Below are 12,271 nucleotides of genomic sequence, written 5' to 3'. Positions count from 1 at the left end.
TAAATCCGAAAATTACATTCCAATTTTACCCCTCCAGATTTTGCCTTGGAATGCTTGGAAGCTCCTTGCAACGTGTCACCATCTTGATGCGCCACATGTCATAAATGTGTGGTCAAGATTTGGATCTAGGGATCTATTATAAGCATTGGGATCTATATGATCTCATTCCTATATATATATATATGCATTGTTAAATAGCAATATTACTGTGTTTACAATTACAGAACGAGTATTAAGAACAGAAATTTTTGAGCAACCTTAATATTTTGGCTATTTGTGGCATAAGTTGAGAGGCGGTGATGTTGCCTGTTACGTGAGAGTGGAGTCCGAGGCGCAAGAGCGACGACGGCAGGGCGGAGCTGCTACCGTCGGCTGAGGGTCAGGGAAGGGACGTTTGGCAGTGAGCCGGCAGACGGCGGTGGTAGCACGACGCTGCTGCTATTCATCTGGCCGAGTAAGAAGAGAGAGGAAAGCCTTGAGGGCAGGTATCGACGGAGGCGGCGGCCTGATGGCTGTCGTCATCGGAGATTGAAGGAGGCCATAGAGGACGGCGCAATCACTCGAGATACGAGCGGCGGTGGCCGGAATTCAGTAAGGGAGAAGGATGAGCGGTCTGTGTGGAGGGGGGACCTTGTTGTAACAAACAGGGAGAGAAAGAGAGAGCGGTCTGTGAGATAGAGGGAGAGAGCATAACAGAGAGGGGTTAGAGGCGACGATCTCGCTGCCGTCGAGTCGGAGAGACGGGGAGAAGGCGGCGCCGCACCTGCTTGGTGCGTGTCGAGGGAGAGAGAGAGTTGAGGGGAGGGAGGCGCTAATCTGAAGGAGAAGAAAGGGGTTGGGGCTTTGGAGCTTGGGCCAATTTCTGTTGGGCCGTTTAAATTCTTTAAATTGGTCTAGACTGCTTTTTTTAATAAAGATGGCTGCATTTCCTTTTATTTTAAGTGGTCGTTTGGTTCAAGTAGAGGAATGGAAAGAGAATGGAATCAATTAAAGGAGTGGAATGGTAACAATAATCATTATTTTTATTAAGTGTTTGGTTTAATAATGGAAATGAATCATTAGTATTGGATTCCCTTTCTTTTGTTATCCTCTATCTTGAGGGGTAACAAATTGGGTGATTGGGTTACCCTCATATAAGGGTAATGGTTATCTCATTATTCAAACCAAACAACAAGCAATGGATTCAATTGAATCCCTTTCCAACCTCTAAAAACACCCAATCAAACGTGGGCTAAATGATTGGGCCTATTTTTAAATAAATTTTGGGCCGTGATTTTAAATGTTGGGGCCCTATTGTTATTTTTTTTTATGGGCTGCCCTATAGTTATTTAATTAGATTATTATTATTATTAGCTTAATTAATTATTTTAAATGATGATTTTGCATAATAATATCATAATATTATTATGTGCATATTTTAAGTATAAATACGTATTATATGTTTAAGCATGTCATGAAATTGCATTTACATTATGCAATAAAAGTATCTATGATTTAATTGATTTTGGTTATAATTCCAGTTATTAAAGAAAATCGAGTAATGATATTGTTGGTGTTATTAGCTCAAGAATTAGTTTTCAATCTTTACTATCAAATTTTGAAATCCGTCGTGATGAATCATAGTAATTAAGCACACCCACTAAGACTATAAGTTAGCTTCATGAGACCTATTAAGAATAGAATTTCTTATAGGCTTTGAGAACCTAGGGGATTAGCGCTGTTTTCCCAAGCCAGATTTCTATGTGTATGATCTTCAGGCTTTGCCTATCCAGGTGGGCTTACTTTCCAAATGTATAACGTATGATTGAGTTATTAAGCTCTAAATATTTCAATGATATGCAACTATTTATTTAATGAAATGCAAATTGTTTATCCAATAAAATATTTTGTGCATTCTGCTCCGTTTAAGGCTCGTATAACAATGTCTACCCTGCGACTGCTAAGATCTCTTGGAGTCAGAACACTGGTTTGAACTCCTCTCGGCTCAAACACTCTTTCGGTCAGTTGAAAAGAGGTTCGAAAACGTGCTAACTAGATCACAGAGAACAGGCTCTCTGTAATCAGTAACTTAGGCTTTGAATATACAATATTTGCCTAAGGTTCTAAGAGAATGTATGTAATCAATAGTAGACTAATTTTGGCTTTAGGATTCTCTTCTTCGATTCAAACTTTGGAAGGTTTTGATTTGCTGAGTAGCGATTTCGGTAGCGTTTCAGCTTGTGTATTTGAATCGGTGAAGATTGAAGTGATCCTCGAGCTCTATTTATAGGAGAGGTCTTGAATAGATCCGTTGGCGGAGATGGTCTTCAAGAATTCATCCGTTTGAGAGAAATTCGAACTTTGTTGAGGCTTCAATCTTCGAGGTTCCTTGTTTGGTGAGAAACGGCTACTCAGGTACAGGAGGTAAGACGTCTCTGAAAAGGTAATCACAAAAAAGGAATGCTTTGCAGAGAAATGACGATCCTTAAAATCTCTGCATTTAATGCGGCTGTACTTGGGAGTGTGTGGCTTCCCTTTAACTTTGGAGGTTCAGTCCGAGGAAGAATGTTAACTGATACTTGACTTTAGTATCAGTCCACTAAATCCACGTGGCCTACATTAATGAATCAGTCGTAACTGATCCTTTAGTTGAGAAACTCGATCAGTCAGACATCAGTGTTTGACTCTGCCTTGAAACGCGAACATCAGTCAACTTCTTCAATCTTCAGTCTTCAGTCATTCGTTCTTCATTCTTCATTCCTCCGGTCTTCAGTCTTCAGTCTTCAGAACACTAAACAACTAGAAGATGAACTCCAACACTTGAGTTCGAAAGGTTCTAGTCTATTACAAAGAAAACTTAAGGATTTTGGTATCATCAAAACTAGGGCAAGGATATTTCACTAAGTTCCCAACAATTTCCCCATTTTTGATTATGCCAAAACCATACAATCAATTCTAAGACAAGAAAATACTGAACATGAAAAGCAAGTTACTAAACAAGGTGAATACTATTTCCCCTTAACAAGATAACCTATAAACTTGCGCACAAAGAAAAAACAGAACAGTTAAAGAACAGAACGAAGACATAACTGAAATAAGTAATCAAAGCCTGGACAAAAAGGTATTGTCTTCAGGTTGAGATCAAAAGAAATTCATTTAATTTCAAAGATAACTGATGAGAAATCACTTGAGGTACAGAGCAAAACAATCAAAACGGAGTACAAAGAACAACACAAAGATACCCATGCACTACAGCAGCCTGCCTGTTTGCGCTTAAACTTCATATTTGATCTTCATCTTCATCTTCATATTCATGTTCCTAAGCTTGTTTCTTCTGCACTTGTTTCTTCTGAACTTCAGTCTTTGAGAAGGTTTTTCTCTGCCTTCTTCTTTCCCCCTTTTTGGCAACATCAGAAAGGAAGAGCTGATGATAGAAGCTATGATCAGAAGGTACCCAACTCCGAGTCTCAAAAGCTCGTAAGAAGATTCGAGAGGAGCGTGAGTAGAAAGATGCAGAAGAGGGAGACGCCAGTGGAGAGGGAGATGCTGAGGGAAAAGGAGAAGAGAAGCGTCGATGGAGAGGGATGTTGGGGATATCGGTCGGTATGCATGGCTCTTTAGTAAAGCTTTGAAAGAGCGGCCATACATACGGACCTTAAAGGGGTGGAAGAGGATCAGAGATGAAGAGGGAGAGAGACAAGGTGGAGAAAGAGGGAGAGTATGTGAGATGAGTGTCAGAGGCGAAAATCGAATCAGTGACAGTCGTGAGGACTAGCACTGTCAATTTGCCGGCGCCAGGTCTATGTTGAGAAGACCATATGCGTCAGAAGATACCGGCAGACAACGAGTGAGGGCTCGTTGTTGTTGCATGCCATGGAGGTATACAAGATACGTGAGATGAGCTTGATAACCAGTTGAAGTAACTTTTGGAGATTGTTACTTCAACTTGTATCCTCCTGAAGCATCTTGGCGCCTGGCATAAGGATGGAAGACACTTTCGTCGCTGGAAACAAGTGAGAGAAGAGAGGAACTTGACTTCGAAAAAGTGTTGCAATCCAGTGGAATGGTCTGGCATAGACCAGGTGTGCGAGCATCATTTTTCCACTCCATGACTTCTTTGTCATGGATCTCTCCATGGTCAGAACAAAGGTTGTCTACAACTAGAAAGTATTCTCACATAGGAGTCTATGGAAAATTGTGAGTTGTGATGAAGAAAGTTGCAAGGTATAAAGTAGTTAAAATACTAAGTATGAGAAGATGAAAAGTTGTTCGGTTTTTGTGCCTTAAAGCAATTTGAAGAAATTTTCACGTCCGTCGTCACTGTAGAAGACGTAAGCCTCAAAAAGGTAGAAAATGAATAAAATCATTTCAATTTGTCAAATCAGTGAAATTTTCAAGATTTTATTACAGAGGCAAAAGAGTTTAAATGAATTTAGCAAATTCAAGGATCTGGACAAGGTAAAATCTTTTTAAATACAATTAAAGGTACTTGTCCATCACAGATATTTCATTTTTCGTTTCCAACAATCAGTTAAAGCAATTGAAAGTAACTGATCAGTTAGAGAAAAGATTTTATAAACATTAAAAGCTCATAACTGAATTAACTGATAGAAAAAAAAAAGTCAAAGTAAGTTTAAATTACTTACTGGTCGACTGAGCATTGTAGTCAGTCGATACCACGATTTTAGTTGACTTATTGAGATAAGTTCCCCCTTGGAAGAAAATTCATTTTCTTGGGTTGCAACGTCATCAGTTGAGTGGCAACAGTTGATTGAACTTCAGTCGAAGTGGTTTCAGTTGAAATCTTCGAAAGCAGCATCATTCTTCGGGGTTGAGTAGACCGATCCTTCCACAGAGATCGTTGAACCTATCTTTTTTTTTTTAGGGCCGTTGAACTTATCTTTTGGAAGAGCTTTGGTAAGCAAATCAGCTCTTTGAACTGCAATTGGAATCCATTCAACTGATACGTTCTTCTTTTCCACATGGTCACAAATGAAGTGACGACGAATCGCGATATGTTTGACTCTGGTGTGGTGAACTGGATTCTGAGATATTGCAATAGTACTAGAGATGTCACAATAGATTGGAACTTCTCTTTCTTCGATCCCGTAGTCCTTCAGTTGTTGGACTAGATAATATCTTGTCATTTATTTTAACAACTTAAGACTTTCATGTTGGATTTCAAATGACATCTCTGATCGAGCTTAGAATATTAACTCCTAGTTTTATGCTAATGAATATTGGTTGTCAGAAGCATGAAACAAAACTTGTGATCAAAAGGGGCCTAGGCCAACTTGATATCATATATAATCTACTCTTCATCATAGGTCTATACTTCAATCCTAGATTCACAATACCGAATTAATAAATACAAAGTCTTAGAATATCATGAATTTGAATGTGAATGTACTTCTTATTCTATAATAACATAATCTATATTTAAATCACTAAAGCATATACTAATAAGTCACATCACATTTACACATAATCAACTAAGTTCACCTTAGCAAAATAAGTCATACTTGAAAAACTTTATACATGCAATAATAGTACACAATTTCTTCTACATTTCACTCAAATTGAAAATAATATTATCAGTTCAAAATAAATCAGAGAATATGACATATAGTTTTGAAAATCTCTAAATGTTTGTTATATTGTTGAAGAAACTATGAATTAAAATAATTACTAGATTATGAGATGTGTACAATTTAGTATGATCTACCAAAAATGGACAGTTTCAAACCATATAATTAGAAATTACTTAATAAATATTAAACGTCATCAAATGCAACTGAAATTCAAACCACAAGATCACAAGGCATTATATTTAATATGGAACAAAATTCAGATTAATATCACTATATATGACCTTTGAAATAATTTGTGAAGCATTAACCAAAATAACTGTCCAATAAAACACCTCTGTGAACTAACTTATTTGGAAAAATTTTATATTATTGTATAAAATAGATAAAAATATAATCCATATATTTCTAGAAACCTATGAATGTCTAGTTTCATTAAAAATAAAATAACACTAAAAAAATACCAAAGGAACAGGGGATTATACACCTTGAACTATAACTTAGCAAAACTATTTGATATTGACCAACCTTTTTAGAATTAAGAGTGAACATATAAGATGAACTCAAATATCTATGAAATTTTACATGAAGGATATACACATAATAAAGTTGATTCAGTAAAAGTTTCAAATCAAAAGGACCCTTCAAACTTAACGAATCATTAAGTGAAAGCTACTGCCCAAACAGGGGATTTTTCATAGTTTTCGCAACCATTTTCCAATATTTTTGAAAAATACTAATTCTTTAAGAAAAATTATGAAATTTAATATTATAACACTAACAACACTATATAATCTACAGAAAAATTAAAAATCTTCATTCCTACATTTTTACCATAAGAAAACGAGTTTAACAAATCAACTAAAAATTCTGGCCGAAAATGGCACCTTCAGCCATCAACTCTATACGTAACTTTTTGATACCAAATCACAAATATCATGATTCTAACATAAATCTTTCATAAAATTAAAACCCTATGTGCACACATACTTTCAAGAATTAAAAAAAATCATAAGAAGCATGATAACCTTAAACTTTATTATTCACTTTCTTTTGAGACTAGTGTTCTATCGAGAAGTATAAGGAAAGTAAGTAAATTAGATGTTTCTATACGTATAGGATGTTTGAGAATTAAAAAATAAAAAGAAAGGACACTTATAATTTAATTAAAAGAGCTTCATTTGTGTCATGACAACACATCAAATTTCTAGAAGCCTTTTCTTAACATATAAATCCATGAACTCCCTCCGTCCGCCAAAATTATGTCACAATTACTATATTGGGTGTCCGCCAAAATTATGTCACTTTCCTTTTAAGGCAATAGTCCCACCATCCTCTTTAATATTTTATCCTTACTAACACCCTTTATTTATAAAAAAACTCACCTCAATTCAATGTCAACCGCACATCTCATAAAGTGGTAGGACTCTTTCTCCACTACATCAAAATCATCACCAATTTTATTAAATCTTGTGCCTAAGCAATTTGACATAATCTTGGCAGACGGATGGATTAGTATTTAATCTTACACATTTTTCAGGGCAAGAAGGAAGACGAGCTGAAGTGCACTGATATGAGAATAGAGCTAGCTGACGGTTCCATTAGCAGTCCCCGAATGCAGGTGAATTTTTTGGTGCTTGATGCAGGTAAAGGAATTAGAGGAGAGAAAGATCATCTTGTTCTGCTTGGTCGGCCCTTTATGGCTACCACCCATACTCGCATTGACGTGGAATCGGGAACTTTAAGTATGGCAAGGTCAGGTAGATCAGTAACATTCTCAGTTTTTGATAAGAAATCTATTGCTCCTAATCCTTCTTTGATAAATTGTTCTTATGTTGAGATATTTGACGCTTTGGATGAAAATCGTATTGTGCAAAAATTTCTTGATAACTTGCAGGAGAAAGATGATATTATGCAGGACAAGGACGACATTGTGCAGGAGTTTCTTGCTAACTTGCAAGATGAGGTGGCCGATGAAGAAGAGTCGCTGGACAAGTTTCCACACGAAGATGAAATAATGCAAGAATTTCTCGCTAACCTGCAAGAGGATGCAGCCATTGAAGAAGAATTTATGGGCATGCTGCAACGCAAGGTTGATGTAGTACAAGGATTGCAGTGTGTACTGCCTTTAGAGAAAATGGTAGAGGGGAGTTTTCAATCTGGCTCCCAAAGAAGAGTTCTAGAGAAATCATTGGATGCAACGAGCGTTGTTTGCTCATAACGAGGGCCAACAGCTGTAATTAAAGAGGGTGTGTTTACACAGGCATTTAAGCAGCTGACGCTTCAATCAGACCTTGGTTAAGATTTCTTTTTAGTCGGACTGGCGACGGTAAAACTAGCGCTGCATGGGAGACAACCCATGTTTATCTTAGTTTCTTTTTATTCCTATTTTTCCTTTTCTTTGCTTGATGTTCGTTTTGGTTGTGTTCTTTGTGTATGGTGCAGGATCTGTACTTTTGAGGAATGACATTTTACGTGGAATTCCAAAGGCTCACCTCCTTCATTGATGTTTCACAAATTAGAAATTAATCTGAAACTATGACTAGAAATAAAAGCTCTAACAACATTTAAAATTTAGGCGCATTTGAATGCAATAGCTCAAAGGAAAAATAAGCTGATGCCAGAATCACAGCACCTTAAAAATTATTTTTCGGCGCTGAAAACACCATTATAATTTACACAGTGCATCAGTGACTGTAATTTGTTGCCTTATAATCGGAACAAAAACGTTTCTTCAAAGCAAACAACAAACAAACCAAAAGATTAAATTAGAAGGCTCAGAATAATTATAGATTCGCATCAACAAGCCAAATTACAAGGCTTTCAAAGTTTGATGGTATATGTTTCGAGATCACCGCCTCTTTCGAAGAAATCACAATTCGTTTCCAAATAAAACCAATCAAAATTATAAAGAAATTTATATAAAACAAAAAGGCCTCAGAGATACGTGAGATTAATACATCAACGAAATCAGATGGTACGGACAATTCTCTATGCATCACCGGCCACATAAATTTATCATCGTTATGTACGAAACTGAAGTAAGTGATTGAAATTGTTACTAGAGGGAGAAGAGGAGGAGGAATTTGGGGAGCGGCGACGAAATAGATGAACTCGAAAGCTTTAGGCCAAAAACCCTAATTGCAAAACGCTAGTTATTTGGAAAGAAATGACCTTTTCGATATTTTGATTGCATTCACGTCTTTATAAATTCTCAAAAGAAAATAAAAGCTCCAACAACATTTAAAATATAGGCGCATCTGAATGCAATAGCTCAAAGGAAAAATAAGCCGATGCCAGAATCACAGCACCTTAAAAATTATCTTTCGGCAACGTACAGCGCTGAAAACACCATTATAATTTACACAGTGCATCAGTGACTCTAATTTGTTGCCTTATAATCGGAACAAAAACGTTTCTTCAAAGCAAACAACAAACAAAACCAAAGATTAAATCAGAAGGCTCAGAATAATTATAGATTCGCATCAACAAGCCAAATTACAAGGCTTTCATAGTTTGATGGTATATGTTTCGAGATCACCGCCTCTTTCGAAGAAATCGCAATTCATTTCCAAATAAAAAGTAAAATAAAACCGATCAAAATTATAAAGAAATTTATATAAAACAAAAAGGCCTCAGAGATACCTGAGATTAATACATCAATGGATATGTGTTTTCCAGCTCTTATATAAATAAAATCTGTAATAAATTCTCATTTATCAGGTACAATAGATTCACTTTTTTCATCATTGTTACAACAGATTCACTTAAGTGTTCATTTTACCAATTCTAAGAAGCTTCCATTTTTTCTAAAAGAGTCATAATATTCTTCACATCAGTCTATAAGGGTTTTTGTATTGAAGATTATCTGATATTTATTTATGTACTGCGTTACAATTTGTTTTTACTAATTTTTTTCATATATGTAAACAGGTTTGTTTAAATGCGGAAACTGACAAAATCACTTAAGATTCGAGGCATCAAACAAAATGCAGATGAAATTTCTGCAGGTATTCATTGTTTTTCTATCTGTGTATAGTGTATGTGGAGGGATACTTATCTGCATCATAACCTTTCGTAGATCTTCATCTCTCTGTATATAATTTTTTTTTCGCCTCTCCATTATTTTCTGCTTTCTGTCAGAAAATCACCAAAATTGTAATATTAGTAACAAAACTCATAAATAAAGCAAAAATACACAGGAGAAAACAGGCGATTTCTTAGCAATGTGAAATTAATAATAAGCATGGACTAGATAAATTACTTAAACTTTTGTTTTAGAATCGTTGGTACAATGATTCTGGTAAAACTGCAACAGAGTAGATTTAGTTAGTAACAGATGATTTTTTCGGAAAAAAAATATTAGATGAAAATATTGGGGTTTACAATAATCATGAAGCCATGCCCTACAAATCAATTTTAGGTTAAAAAATTTGTCTGATTTGAGGTATAGATCTAGATTAAGGTGTAAGGATAGCGGTTTTCATACCTTTTTAAACATAATACTCCGATTTGATGAAGATGCTTCGGTTTTTTATGTTTTCTGCTTCCCAAATGTTGCATATTGTGTCTGAGGGTATGGCTACAGTTGGCAGAAACAGATGCGATTGCGCTTGAGCATCTGAATTTGTACAAGTGATTTTTTCACTTGAAGAAGAGCGTTGATTTGTGGGGCGTTTATTTCGAAAAAGAAGAACGCAGATCTGAAATTTTAGAAAGAGTTTCGAATTGTGCAAGAGGTTGAAAGGTTTGGACTAGAGATTGGGAGTTTTCGATCTGATAAAGGTTGTGCGCAGATAGATTTAGGGTTGAGTTTGGGGAGAAGCCCTAGAATTACTACATTGAGTGCGGCGCATGAAACCCTAGAAGTGAAGATCTCTCCTTTTATATGACTATATATTTATTCCATATTTATTCCAGGATTAATTGTTTGGTTGTTGAGAGTAAGGGGGGTGTATTCGTTGTGGAATTTGATGGATTTCTATGGATTTTAAAAGTTTGGGTGTATTCGTTCAAGACTTTTAAAAGTCTGCAGAAATCTGGATGTATTCGTTCAAGACTTTTAAAAGTCCATATAAATCTGGGTGTATTCGTTCAAGACTTTTTAAAATCCATACAAATCTAGGTGTATTCGTTATTCCATTGACTTAAAATCCGGAATGACTTTCATGGATTTCATCCAAAAAATACACACGACGAAATCCGGCCAAGAACCACGAGAATTGAAATCCATGAAATTTTAAGCGAGCGCTGAGTTCCAGCGCCCGCGGCCAAGAAGCCAGCAAGCGCTGGAACTCAGCGGGCGCTGGGTATAACATAGCCCACTTTTGGCTTATGTTTTCGCTTACATTGTGCCTCGAAACTTTTGGTGATGTGTGATGTGCTTTTGATAAGTGATGGCTGACAAGCTTGTGCGAATACATAATTATTAATGGACCGACTGCATGGCTGACAAGCTTGTGCAAATGTCTTTCAGGTGGCAGCCTTTTTTGATGCCACAAGGCCCACAATTGCAACAGGTGCTGATATTAAGCTAGCTGCGAATTGGATATTAAGCTCGCTGGAACCCAGCGCTTGCTGGGTTTCCAGCGGTCGCTGGGTTTCCACCCAGCGGTGCTGGGACTCAGCGGGCGTTGGCATCATGGATTTTAATTCCAGAATTATCCCCTAAATTCTTCGAAAATCAGTGAAAATCGGGGTGAAATCCAACCACGAATTCTTTGAAAGTCGTCTGGAATCTATGTGAAATCTATGGAATTTAAATTCCATGGACTTTTTAAAGTCTGTGGAAATCCACAACGAATACAAATGCTATATATAATCCAGTGATATTGTGCTCGAAAATGATAGCCTCTTGGGCTTGGCTTATTGTGGTTCATAACAAGGGGTGTATTAGTTCAAGATTTATGTAGATTTTAAAATTTCGTGAATTTTAAAAGTCTATAGAATTCTCATGTAATCTTCATGATTTTGAATGAATTCTTGGTCGGATTTTTAATGAATTCACAAGAATTTGGTGTGATATTTTCGGACTTGAAATCCACAAACCCATCGAGCGCGGGAATTGAACGAGCGTTGGATACCCAACGACCGCTGGGTTCCAGCGAGCGCTGGAGACCGAGCGATCGCTAGGGTCCAGCGACCGCTGCTCTTATACTATACTCTACATTCTACCGTCAAATTATTATGATTATTTAAGAAGGGAAAGAGAAGTACTCATCACAATCAAGTATATACATTTCCTAGTAGTACCTTAATTAATTAATTAATTTATTTGATGCATGGTGATGGTGGAGGAGGAGGCATGGCTTTTGACAGCCACAGACTATACTTGTATCACACGAAAAAAGAAGATGGTGATGTTTTATCTTCATGTATCCGCCGCATTAATTCTTGTTTTTCTTTCCCAATTAATAATTAGTAGTATTTAATTAATGGAGCTGTTGTTTAATTAATGGAGTTGCTGTTTGGTTGATGCAGCGGCCGTGGCGCTCCAGCAATCGCTGGAATCGTTGCAACGGGCGCTGGGGTCCAGCGGCCGCTGGCTTCTTGGCCGCAGACGCTGGCATCCAGCGAGCGCGGGGTTTTGCCGGATTTGTGAATTCTCGTGGTCCGAGCTCAAATTTGTTCATGTGTATTTTTTGAATGAAATCCATGGAAATTAGTCCAATGATAAAATCCGTAGATTTTTAAATACACCCAGA

General features: G+C 36.8%; 1 long non-coding RNA gene and 3 other non-coding genes across 4 annotated transcripts; all 4 read right to left on the bottom strand.

Annotated features, from left to right (window-relative positions):
- Nucleotides 1–8,340: 8,340 nt before the first annotated feature.
- Nucleotides 8,341–8,427, bottom strand: LOC131013775 (small nucleolar RNA snoR116). The gene has a single exon (XR_009097857.1). It is a non-coding gene; the product is annotated as a small nucleolar RNA snoR116 (small nucleolar RNA).
- A 72-nt stretch (nucleotides 8,428–8,499) lies between these two features.
- LOC131013776 (small nucleolar RNA snoR117) lies at nucleotides 8,500–8,574 on the bottom strand. The gene has a single exon (XR_009097858.1). It is a non-coding gene; the product is annotated as a small nucleolar RNA snoR117 (small nucleolar RNA).
- A 452-nt stretch (nucleotides 8,575–9,026) lies between these two features.
- Nucleotides 9,027–9,113, bottom strand: LOC131013774 (small nucleolar RNA snoR116). Its single transcript, XR_009097856.1, has one exon. It is a non-coding gene; the product is annotated as a small nucleolar RNA snoR116 (small nucleolar RNA).
- Nucleotides 9,114–9,836: 723 nt separating this feature from the next.
- Nucleotides 9,837–10,475, bottom strand: LOC131011322 (uncharacterized). The gene is made up of 2 exons (XR_009096862.1): nucleotides 10,057–10,475; nucleotides 9,837–9,876 (listed from the first exon to the last, which is right to left on the bottom strand). It is a non-coding gene; the product is annotated as an uncharacterized LOC131011322 (long non-coding RNA).
- Nucleotides 10,476–12,271: the final 1,796 nt, after the last annotated feature.

This window comes from Salvia miltiorrhiza, chromosome 2, assembly GCF_028751815.1.
Source record: "Salvia miltiorrhiza cultivar Shanhuang (shh) chromosome 2, IMPLAD_Smil_shh, whole genome shotgun sequence".
Lineage (NCBI taxonomy): Eukaryota > Viridiplantae > Streptophyta > Magnoliopsida > Lamiales > Lamiaceae > Salvia > Salvia miltiorrhiza.
Note: the sequence above shows the minus strand (reverse complement) of the source record. Positions and strands in the feature narration are given on the sequence as shown.